At 41.2% G+C, this 12790-nt stretch overlaps 1 non-coding gene across 1 annotated transcript; it reads right to left on the reverse strand.

The window, feature by feature from the left end:
* Positions 1 to 10542: 10542 nt before the first annotated feature.
* LOC137163193 (U6 spliceosomal RNA) lies at positions 10543 to 10650 on the reverse strand. Its single transcript, XR_010922661.1, has one exon. It is a non-coding gene; the product is annotated as a U6 spliceosomal RNA (small nuclear RNA).
* Positions 10651 to 12790: the final 2140 nt, after the last annotated feature.

Raw genomic sequence — 12790 nt, forward strand, 5'->3', positions numbered from 1 at the left:
GCTTATTTGTACATATTGGAACCATTGTCAGGCCTCGTATGCAGCAGGTTGTTTCATCTATCCTATCCCTCCATTCAGTTTTAAGGGTGATGGCATCTCATCAAGGTTTTGGGGAGCTATGTGAGCCAACACACAGAAATTAGATGTTAATATGTGGCTAAGGCAACCACTAATGACATAAGTGACTGTATTCAGCTCCAAATCAATGCTATGCCATCTTCTGCCCCACACTACTGCACAGAATTCTTTTGGAGCAAATACCTGGACCAGAACTGAGGTTCATAGAACATTTACCTCTGCTTCCTAGGAGGTTACTGCTAGCTTTTGGATCAATGCAGTGCAGGAAGTGATCTTTTTCTTTAAATGTTCTACATGGGACTGGTAAGATAGACTACAGTCCAGTTTGATTCCTAAATCAGTGACAACTGGCAGGAAAGGGAGTGACAATCTTCAGCAGAGACTGAGAGGAGTAGATTGGCCAGGTGATCATTCAGATGGTAGATTGTGGCCACTGTCTTAGACTCCACTTGTTACCTTGAAAAAGTGTGCCACAACTGTGACAAAGTCTGTGGATCCACCAGCTATAACCGGCTATCATTATATTGGAAGACAATCATCCTCGAACTCTGAGGGCTTGCCGACAGCTTCTCATATTGCAACATAGTTCCTAAAGTACCCCGTATGTAACCAGCCTCTTGATAAACAACTGCCTCACCCCTGCTTTTGCTGCTTTCATCTAACGGTGGAATGACTCTTGCACGTTCAAAATGGAGACTAGGGATACAAAATGGAGTCTGGAGACTTCAAAATGGGGTTGCTCTGGTGTCACACTGACAAAGGTAAGTGGCCAGAGCACTCGTGTCTTGGAAGAATAATCCTTCGATATTGTGTAAAGTGTTACCTACATCAGTGGGAAGGATGTCATCCACATACTTACCGGCTTAGGTGTTGGTAGTTGTAAGTGTATATATATTGAAAAAGAGAAGATCTAGAATGGATTGTTGTGGAAGTCTGATATAGAGATGCCTAAGGTAGCTGACTTTGTTTCCAGCTGGTAAGATGAAGCACTGATTCATTATGATTTCCATTATAAACTTTACCATGGGCTTACAAGGAATAGTCTGGGACAACTTGGTGGTCAGCCCTGTATGCCAGAGACTTAGATGAAGCTAACATATCCACCAGAATGGAACCAACTTTCTTGCCCTTCTCAAAGGCATCTGCAACGTCTTGTATTAGGGAAATGATTTGATCTTGGGTACACTATCTTCATTTGAAGGCAGTTGTGATTTGATAACCTCACTGATGCACATCAGAATTTGTCTCTCCATAAGCTTATGTGTGGCACAAAGGAGAAGGATGGCTTGATAGCTTTTGGGATCTGCCACCAGTTTTTCTGGTTTCAGAATGTCTACGATTTTTACCCTGCATCAGATTTTTGGGATGCTGTTGTCCTGGAAACATAGGTTGAAAAACTGAAGTAGCCAGATTTTGGCTGTCAGGCCTCGGTGAAGTAGGAACTCTATATGGATATAACCCAGGCCTGGAGCCTTTCCTGTTTTCATACGATTTATGGCCTGGTTTATCTCTTTGTCTGAAAAAGGAACCATCAGGTTTGAATCCACACTCAGAGCCTGTCACCTCTTCATAACCTCTGCTTTGACCACACAGCAGAAAGACTTATCCAAGTTCAGTGTAGTGTCATTACCTACTAGTTGGGTTGTGATAGAATTTGCGGAGACTGGAAACTCCATTTTGCTGATGCTGGAATCTCCAAAATGTATTTTGATGGTCTGCCAGGCTTTCTGGCTAGAATGAATAAAGTCCATTTGTCTCTCTTCATCTATTGCACCTAGTTTCATCCAGCAGTTGAATGGATTCCCTGTTCTTATTAACAGCATCACATTTGTTATCAGCATATTGAATTCCTGGTCGACCTTAATTGCCTCTGACAACCACCCAGGAATATATTGTCAGCAATAGCCTTTAGGGATTGATTTCATAGCAGCTGGCTGAACTAATTCACAGAAAATTTGGTAGGAATTATTTATATTGGTTGGATTTGTGAAGTCCAACTCACCCAGTTCACTGAAAGACCTCTCTAGTTCTGCTTGAAAGACCTCCCACTAAGCTTTCCAAAAATTTCACTGGGCCTTCTGTAAGCTGTTTCTTATTGATATTGACAGACACAGGTGATCAAAGATGGCCGATGCTGAGACTTTGGGAAAGCTTCAAGCACCTTTCGCTTTATGACCCCTGGCAGCAGTTGCCCAGAAGATGAAAAGACAATGTTGGGTGTTGTCCATTTGCTACTGTGAAAACTTAGCATTTGCTTTGGGTTGTAGAGGAGTTATAGGTCAGCAACTGAAGACATCACAGTAGATGGAAGCATCTGGAAAGGTGGGTATACCTGGGGTTGGCCGGTTAACTGACAGAGGCATGTAGACACTAATCAATGTAAACTCATTCTCTTTTATTGTCTGCCATTCTCTAATGTCATTTGGACCAGATGTCAATATAGTGATAGTGGACAATCCTTTCCTAACGTAAGATGCCATCCCATACTGCTTGTTACGTTGATGAGCCATTACAGCATTGACTGGAACTGAAAGTTGCATGTCAGTGATCAATTGCATCTCCTGAAGCAAGATTCCATGTTCTACAAGATTTGTAGCTAGGTGAGGTCGCTATCTCTTTTCACCACTGATACTCCCTCAATACTGAACTGCAGCCTCTTGTGAGCCATCCCCAGTGCTAGGGTTTGCAGTACTGGATCTGAAAGGGGCCCCACTGGAGGAAGACTCTTTTGGGCTCATTGCTTATCATTTAAGCTTGTGTTCTACATTTTGTCTACTTTCATTTCATTTAACACTACTCACAGTAATGTCCCTACAGATAATCCAGCACTATCTATAATAGAAAGATGCACTTTACTGTATACTTGGAACAAGTTGCATCACAACAGCTCAACTTGCAGTCACATGCAATCAATTGAAGAATAGCCTCATTCAATATTGTTTTTGTCTCATATGACTAGTCCAGCAACAATGAGGCATTTCGTTGTCAAGGTGCTCTCAAAGACATTTTTACAAATTCAGTAACCATTTAAAATGACTATGAGATAACATTGAGAAAAATTCATACATTGCCTTTGGATGCTGGTCATTTTGATGAGATCTAATGTCCACCCTTAGCATATAAATTACATTACAAAAAACTACATTAAAAGAACATTAGGTTGAAAAGACAAGCATTCAAAAATTAGGAAAGGCCAGAATTCGGGTTGCCTGGACTCCACCCCTTTGTTTGTATGCATTATGGTATAGTCATTAATTATAAGACAGTCTACCTCCTCTCAGATCCTGTGCGCAGTGCCACGGCGATCCGCATCACCCAGGAGCAGTTATTGCAAGGATAGTCCTGCTCAGTCCCTGCATTCCCAGGATGGAGCATGCTCAGAGCACATGGAATTTTCAGAGAATTTGGCTGCTAATCTCCAACAAGTCTCTACTGACCGTGTGTTAACAGATTTTTCAGAGGCTTATAACCTGTCCAAATTTGTGTGAATTTTCACAGGAACAGCAAAAGTCACAACCCTGGCACCATGTCAACTCCTCCCATCCACCACTGGTAAAATTATAAATCTTTGCTCCACAGTATGGAGGTAATAGAGCTTCTCTACAAAACGGTTGTAAGAATTTTTTTAACATGCACAAAACAACATATTTTTCTTAACTTCATTCTCAGAAATGGCTGAACCATTTTAACTGGTATATGAAGAAAATAAAATAAATAAAATAAAAGTTAGCCTGACGTAGTCACCTGGCATGGAAAACTTCAGCTGAAATGGTTCAAGTTTGGCAAAGTTATAAACAACTGAAAATAGGATCTCATTATGGAAAGTGTCAGGCAACAATAGCCATTACTGGCTGCGGTGCCTATCGTAATAATTCTCTGCACTCATCTAGCATTTTTCATTTGAACCTTTCAAAAAATGTTGTGACTGTTAATAAATAAATCCTCCCAGGGAGATATGATTATTGTTATTACAATATTATCGCCATTTTACAGATGTGGAAACAGACACAGACAGGTTAGATTACTTGTCTAAGGTCACACAGCAAGTCTGTAAAAGAATTGGGAATTGAACTTTCATCTCACGACTTTCATGTCCTCTTTTTTAGCCATGCTTCCTAAATGATTGCTCTCCACACCCAAATTTAGGGACACATTTTCTCAGTAAGAAGCTGTTAACTCACTCAGATTGTTCTTTCCCTGCTGTCCCCAGTACTCCAGCTTGTTTTGCTTGAGGTTTATTTATTTATTTATTTCTAGAATTTCTGTCTTCTTTCCCAAACTTTAATTCAGCTCCTGACTAGCAATGTTGCATTCTTCTCAAACACTATACCATTGTAATATCTCCTTTACTGTAGCTAAACAAGTCTGTGGTTTGACTATTTTACTTGGTAAATTATTCATTTAAGAAGACAGTTTTCTCCAAATGACTCATTAAAGAATAAAGCAAGGCGGGATGGAGCATTCAAAGACTCTCGCAAATCATTGCTAGTTTCTAAATGAAGGTTGGATTGCATCAAAAGGTCATTTGTATGTGTCTGTGTTTAATTTTCAAACAAATGTGTTGCATAGCTCTGCTTTTTTGTAGCCACTAGTTGGGGAGTTTAAGAAAGAAACCAGTTTGCTCTCATCAAGTGAGGAAGATTATAGTGAAAATGGGCCTTCCTAGTTTTAGAATGTGAGTTGAGGGATCTGGACCTGAATCATTGGAAATATTTTAGTTATACAGTATCTTGGGATTATAACACTTCTTGTAGTTGAGGGTTGATTTTTAGAGACTGTGAAGTGTGATATACATGCAGAGGGAATGGCAAATCTTTGAAATGAGACTTTATTCAAGGGTGTAAACTGCAAACTCTGTCAGCTTCTTGCACCATGTATGCTGACTTCATGCCTGCAACTTCAATTATTCAGGGAAACACATGTATCCATATCAATACAAATCAATTCCGGGTCATACGTACTAGGTACCTGCTAGACAAGAAAATGAACTGATAGTGGAATATAAAAGAATCAGTTCTATCTTGGTCTCAGTTGCATTAGCCTAGTTGAGAAGGAAGAAGTTGATGTCTCTCAAGGAGTTTTCTACTGAGGAGGATTTACAGTATAGGCTGGCAAATGAAGCTAAAACTGTGTATAATGAAGAAACTGCTTGCTAAGGGATTATTTCTAAAAAGTCCTAGAAGAGATTAAAGCCTAGAAGGTTACCTTGACTCAGGCACAGAGGACTTGCATGGTTAGACTTCATAATGTGCAACATCGTATGCTATATGTTTGAATGAGGAGTGTAGTTTGATGTGATTTTAATCAATATTTTTGGTTTTGCTGCTTGGTATTCACAGGCATGTGCTTAGTATTTTTCTGTGCCATTCCGGTGGTATTATACATTGTTTGTATGAAAAATGAACAGCACTTCAATGTTTTATTTGCTCTTGGTTTGAACTCTTTTAATTTGTTTTACTATCCCTAACTTTTAAACTTAAATATGTGCATATATAATAGCAGACCTGGAGCAATGGCAGTGTCTTATTTTGTTACATTAACAGTTTCTGGCATATCAACATTGCAGGGAGGGAGAGAGGTTGTTTTGAACTCTCTGTTGTTTTATATTAACTGGCTTTTATGTGCTTAACTGCTGTATTCTAGCTCAGAGGGACACGCAGAGCTTCACTTTGTACTCACAGTGTTTGCCATATTAAAGTTAGAATCATAGAGTTTAAGGCCAGAAGGGACCCCCAGATCACCTAGCTTCACCTGTTGTGTATCACAGGCCACCAACACCAATCAGTACCCATACGCTCTACTCAGCAAACAAAACGAGACCAACTTTACAGAGTACAAGAGACTAAATTATTATGTCCCACAGGGAGACAGTGCTCAAGGCCCCCACAGTGGCAGAGAAATTATTAAGTGAGATATGCCCAGGTAATCCTGGCATGTGACCAGCACCCACACATTACAGAGAAAGGCACCCACTCACCCAAAGTCACTGCCAATCTGACCTGGGGGAAATTTGTTTTTTCCAAACCCACATATGGTGATCAAATTGCGTTTGTTCCTTCCGAGTTATGCAATGGTTGACTGAACTTTTATATTGTCTTCCTGCTCCTCTCCCCCTTGCACACAGAGGCCACTGTTATTTTAATGTTTGGATTCTATTCTGAATTGAAAGCTATGAGATAATCTATTTAAATTATACTTTAGCCGTCTTGAAAGATTGTATGTGTACATTTTCCCTCCTGTTTTCCTTTTTGGGGGTAATACCTGTCATTTCATGCAATCTGGTACATTTCAAAGTAAAAAATTCCTCTTTGATATTTTTACTGCATATAAAGTGTAGTTCTCATTTGTATGGCTCCTAATCCCTGTGGATTCTCTAAACCTACTGAATATCATGTTCACTTTTTGTAATGCTTATCACTATTCAAGACCTAGCAATTTTAAGTGTTCAGAGCTGCATGCCATCCATAGACAGGATGTGCCACTTTCTTTGACCTTGCACTGTTTAGGGCCAGATCTGCTTCTGCTTGCTACATTTTGAATCAGACTACCAATAAATAACAACAAAATCTAGGTGCAGGAATAGGTTACCCTACTGCTGCCTTGTTAAATGGTACCCACGGAAAAATGCCTTCTTTTTTTTTTTTTTTTAATGCAGGAATGTGGCGATGATCCATTTGGGCTATGATGATGTAGAAAAAATGTATTCTCTTGTGCTGCATTGAATGGCTGAATAACTGAATTCAAAGAACATGCTCAGAAAATTCAGTTTGGCTCAGAATAAAATCTGGCCCAAGTACATTCTACTCTGTTACTCCAGAATAAATCTGAAGTAACTCATTCACATCAGTAGAATTACTCCTAAATTACTATGGTGCAATCATATTATTGTCCACTCATAGTCACAAACTATCTTTCCAAAATTTTGTTAAAAACATTTTTGAGATCCACAATGCGGCTTTACCCTACTTAGTAGAGTTTGCACAATGGCTTCTAATAAAGATAGGAAAAGTAATAGATTATCCTGCTACATATATCAGGATAATCTAATATGGAGCTCAATGAAAACAAAAATAAACACAACAGAGTGTGAACTATGATTTTGGTAAATCAAAAAAAGTTGATCACAGTCTAAGGATCAGGATCAACACATTATAAGGGATAGTTTAGTAGTTCAGTATTATGGATGCATAACTGCAGTAAATTCAGTAAATATTAACCTATAAAGGAAAAGAAGAAAATATGATAGAAAGTGAGAAGAGAGGACAAAAGACTGAGATTTTTCTTACTGACAGCAGAAAGAGGGACAGACTGTCAAAAACTGAAAGACCATACTCAAAGAATAGTTATCAATGTTTTGCTGCTGGAGCCTTTCTCTGCTGCCTCCCCCAGCCAGCACCTTTCTCCGCTGCAGTGGGGGAGGCACTGGTTGGGCATGTAGAGGGCTGCGTAGGATACATACCCTAACGTCCGGCATGTCTTTACTCGCATAAGCAGTGCCTCTCTGTCTAAATTGCTATGGATACCCCTGCTGAGTGGCATACAGTGCATGTATTCTACATGCTGCAATAAATGTAGACATAGCCTTATAGAATCTAAGAATACTGGGTAGAGTTCTCATTGTTATACAACGAGCCCTGGACTGATTGCACACTTATATGTGTGCGAAATGCTAAAGGCTACATTGTGTCATTCTTACAACTAAGTCCCATTGCAATCGATGGTACTACTCAGGAAGTATGGCATTGCTTGATGTGAGTAATGGAGGCCGAATCTGGCCTAAATATAGGAAGGAAAAGAAAAATATAAATTGTTTCAGAATAACATCTAGAGCACTGGACAAATATTTCTATAAAATAACAAACTGGCCTCCCATTCACTGAACTTCACCCGTGGCAGCAACAAATCAATGCAACTATAAAATTTTATCCCCCACCCTTCACGCTGTGTTTAAACCAGGGGTGGGAAACGTCCGGCCCGCAGGCCGTATAAGGCCCGCAAAATCATTTGGTCTGGCCCTGGCGGCGGGGGGGAATTCGGAGGCAGCGAGGTTTCACGGCGGCGGCAGGGTTCCATGACGGGGCAGTGCCCACCGCTGAAACCCTGCCGCCGTTTTCCCCTTTTCGGCGGTGGGGGGGAATTCGGCGGCAGCACGGTTTCATGGCGGCGGCGGCGGGGGGGAATTCGGCGGCGGACACTCAGCCGTCTTCCGCGTACCACCATCAGGCCCTTGGCAGAAAAAAGATTCCCCACCCCTGGTTTAAACTCTATATCTTATTTCCCCTTTCCAATGATGTAAGCAAATAGCCTGCAAGAAAAAATGAGTTCTATTTCAATGTCACAGATTAGCTGGCTCCACAGACAATGAGATAAGTTGAACAAAATCCATTATTTAAATGTCTCTTTTGAATCCCAGATGACAAAATACAAGGCTCGCATTGCATAAATCCTGTACAAAAATGGGGGGAAAAAGAGAAAAGAAATCCCTATCCCTTTGGATCTCCTGGCTGTCAGACCACAGTGAGAGTTCTTGTGTAAACAAGGCCAAATCATTCTTCTTACATCACTTTCAGCAACAGATGTGGGGAGAGGAAGAGAATGGCCATTCTGAACAACCCACATTAGTTTCTGCAGAATCTCTAAAAAAAACTTAAAGGCCCAAATTTTCATACTGGAGTGCCTAAAAATAGACAGTTAAATCCACATGGAGGCATCTAAGTAAGGGCTTGATCTTACCTTCTTTGAAGTCCATGACAAAGCTCACATTGACTTTCATGATGCAGGCCTAAGTGTCCTAACCGATTACTCTGAAAATCCAGTCACTTGCTTACGTCCCCAGGTAGCGGATTCAACCGCCTGACTGCAGACAATTGAAATTTTTGGTGTAAGTTCCTGGCTCTTCTAGTTGGCAGAGAAACTTTTCAAATATGAGCCACTGCTGCTGCCTACTGCATCCCTAAAAACACAATAGAAGAGGTGTAAACTTTTCCATTCATCTCACCGGGGGTAAGCGCTGAAGTTCAGTAATTACAATTTAAAAGCCAATGTTGACTATTCACTGCTGGTCATTTTAGCAGAAATATCCAGTTTATCAGTATATTTACCTCCTGCGATTAGATGCAGTGGAAGATTGGAGTCTGTGTGTGTATCAGGCAGCGGGGGCTGTAGAGACACCCACCCTCTGCCCCAAAAGTCATACTAATAACTGCTGGAACCCTGCAACACTCTCCATTTTCTCCCAGGCTCTCCATGACTGGGCCTAGCATCAAACTAAGGCCATGTCTACGCAACACAATTAAGTCAACCTATGTTAGGGGGTCTTACAGTCACCACTGTATTTACTGCTTTTTTCATGTCCACACTGCCCTTCTTCTTTCGGTGGTGTGTGTCCTCACCAGGAGCGCTTGCACCTACTTAAGAGGGGCAGGGTGGGGGGCTCAGAGCCCGTGCTTTCAGCTCCCAATTCCCCGTAGAGCTCTCAGCTGGAGCCTGGCTGCTGCCCAGGCTCTCAGCTCCCCAAGTCCCAGCAGCAGCTGGGCTCCAGCTGGGAGCTCTGTGAGGAACCCACAGCCTGGGTTCTTAGCAGCCAGCAGCGAGGCTCCAGCTGTCAGCACTGTGGGGCTCACAGCAGGAACACCACCTCTCTCCCCTTCAATTTCCAAACAAGGACCCTAGGAGCAGTGAAATTGACATTCTTGTCAGCTACCCTGACAGCCAACAGGACGGCAAGTAAGGCAGTGTCTATACAGACACTAGCGTCGCCTGAACTATGTCAACCTAAGCCTTACGCCTCTTGTTGAGGTGGATTTACTAGGTCGGCATAGAGGGCGAGTTACAGCAGCGAGAGGAACATTGTAGCGTGTATGCTTACATAGTTAGGTCGATGTAAGCTGCCTTATGTCGACTCAACTGTTTAGTGTAGACATGCCCTAAGTTTTCCCAACCTCAGTCCAACAGGAGGGCAGAAGAAGAGCTGCTGGGTTTCCCAACCTGTGGGTCAGGTTGGAGGACTGGGAGGACAGTGGATTTTCCTGTGCTTTTCTCATGATATAGTTGTTAGATAGAGAAGGAGATGCCATTGGCCTCTGCTATCTTTGCTGGACTTATTAATTCCTTTCTCAGGTATGCATGGGGATTGAGGGACAGAAGTAAGCTGCTATTGTGCCCTACTTAGAAGAGGGGAAGTAGAGTTGTGGAGAGGAATGATTACCACATGACTTCCTTTTCACAGATGGGGATGCTAGATATTTGGGCAGTGATGGTGGCTGCATACTTCCCTGTCCTGTCTCTTTTTTTGCACTTCCTATGTGGACACTCATCTGAAGTGAGAATTAGAGATGGTTGAACCTTGTGGAGTTTGAGATTTGGCAAACCGCTTGAAGTACTCTTTTGGGTTAACAGAGTTCACAGAACTTGCTCTAGTCTAGTATATGAACCTTTTATTCCTGCAATTTAAATCCTTTACAAAAATAAAAGCAATGCTTTGCAAATATTCATGCCATGCTTGTGCAGAGGCCATGCTAATTGTCTCTGTAGCATTACAGCGTCTTTTATGGTGTAAATCCAGCAGGGTTATTTCCTAAGGGTGATTCAATGAAAAAAGTTATTCTAACTAAAAGAGAGCCTGTACAATGTATGAAAGCTAGCCAGAATCCCTTCCTCCTCCCCCACATAAAGATAGGATATGACAAATGGGTATTCAGTGTCATAGATTCTTCATTTTGTCATTAGAATGTTTTCACTCCCCCCCCAATCTTTCAGAGGGGGTTCAACCTTACTCTTATGTTTTCCATCTGCCCACTCTCTGCTCCAATTTTCACTCTGTTTTCACATTAGTTATGTCCTCTCTGACCCTCTCTTCTCCTCTTTTGATGGCATCTCCTAAGTACGAAGTGAACCAAATAATGTTCAAGGTTAAACCAAACCCTTGAACCCACAATGTTTAAATAGGTTTGTAATTAGCCCACCCACCCCATACTGAGAAAAGGACAGCCTTGGAATTTGCCAGAATTTGCAGGGGGATTTAGAAGCCTGCTAACAACGTGCAGGCCTCTTAAATGCCACTCAGCTCAGCTGAGCATAAGGAGTTCCAAAGATACCACACACTGAGACCAGAGAGGATTTTGAACGAACCTGCCTCAGACTACACACAAAAGCCTAAAGGAATAAATAAAGAGGTTAATTTTATAGAAAGATAGTTTAAGAAAATAAAAGTGAGAAAGAGTTTTAATATTTTTTCATTTAAAATGGTGTCTTAAAACTGTAAAAGTTGTAGGGGCCTTTCAAAAATCAGCTTGGCAAAACTTTGCTGGTTTGGTTCAAAGTAGTCTGATTTTTCTGTTAGTATTCAAATTTGCATATGAATAAAAATGTGCAAGTTAAAATGCACTGCTCAGACCTTGCACCTCACACTATTGAGTTCACTAAAATACAGTGTTTGTGGAATTTCACAAACTCCCTTTTCACTGGTGACAGTTTGAGATGGGTGTGAGTGTTTGTCCAGCTCAGGAAGAGACCCGCTCCCCAAACCTTCACTCTCATAAGATCCTAAGATGTAAGGTGTCTGTTAAACATCGTGTTTTTATTATGAAAACAAGAACATAAGAACAGCCATACTGGGTCAGACCAATGATCCATCTAGTTCAGTTTCCTGTCTTCAGACAGCGGCCAGTGACAAATGCTTCAGAGGGAATGAACACAACAGGGCAACTATCAAGTGATCCATCCTCAGTCATCTATTACAAGCTTCTGGCACTTGGAGGTTTAGAAACACCTGGAACAAGGGGTTGTGTCCCTTACCATCTCGGCTACTAGCTGCTGATCGAACTATCCTCCATGAATTTACCTAATTCTTTTTTGAACCCAGTTATACTTTTGGCCTTCACAACATCCCCTGGCAAAAAGTTCCACAAGTTGACTCTGCATTGTGTGAAGAAGTACTTCCTTATATCAGTTTTAAATCTGTTGCCTATTAATTTCATCAGGTGACCACTAGTTCTTGTGTTCTGTGAAGAGGTAAATAACAAACTTTCCCTATTCACTTCCTCCATACTGTTTATGATTTTATAGACCTCTATCGTAATACCTAGTTGTCTCTTTTCTAAGATGAACAAACCCAGTCTTTTTAATCTCTCTTTGCATGGAAGCTGTTTCATACCCCTAATCATTTTTGTTGCCCTTCTCCATACCTTTTCCAATTCAAATATATCTTTTTTTGAGATGGGGCTACCAGAACTGCATGCAGTATTCAAGGTGTGTATGTACCATGGATTTATATAGTGGCATTATGATATTTTCTGTCTTATTAGCTATTTTTTCCTACTGGTTCCTAACATTCTGGTAGCATTTTTGACTGCTGCTGCACACTGAGCAGATGTTTTCACAGAAATATCAGTGGTGACCCCAAGATCTCTTTCTTGAGTGGTAACAGCTAATTTAGAACCCAACATTTGTATGCATAGTTGGGATTATGCTTTCCAATGTGCATTAGTCTCCATTAATACCATTAAAGAGTAATTAGCTCAGTCATGTTCTTCCTGACTGCAAGGGCCAGACCTCCACTGTAGCTTTCCTGTCTAGGAAGACAGGGCAAACCAAGTTCTTTAACTGAGACTTAAATGAGTAGCCCACTTCTCAGTGCTGCTAGTTGAAAATAACAACGTATGTGTATTGGCATAAAGGGATAGAAGTAGAGCGAATAGTTGAGTTTGAGGCA

Source organism: Emydura macquarii, unplaced genomic scaffold (assembly GCF_026122565.2).
Source record: "Emydura macquarii macquarii isolate MOO-44397 ecotype Brisbane River unplaced genomic scaffold, CSIRO-AGI_Emac_v2 contig_18, whole genome shotgun sequence".
In the NCBI taxonomy this organism is placed as follows: Eukaryota; Metazoa; Chordata; order Testudines; family Chelidae; genus Emydura; species Emydura macquarii.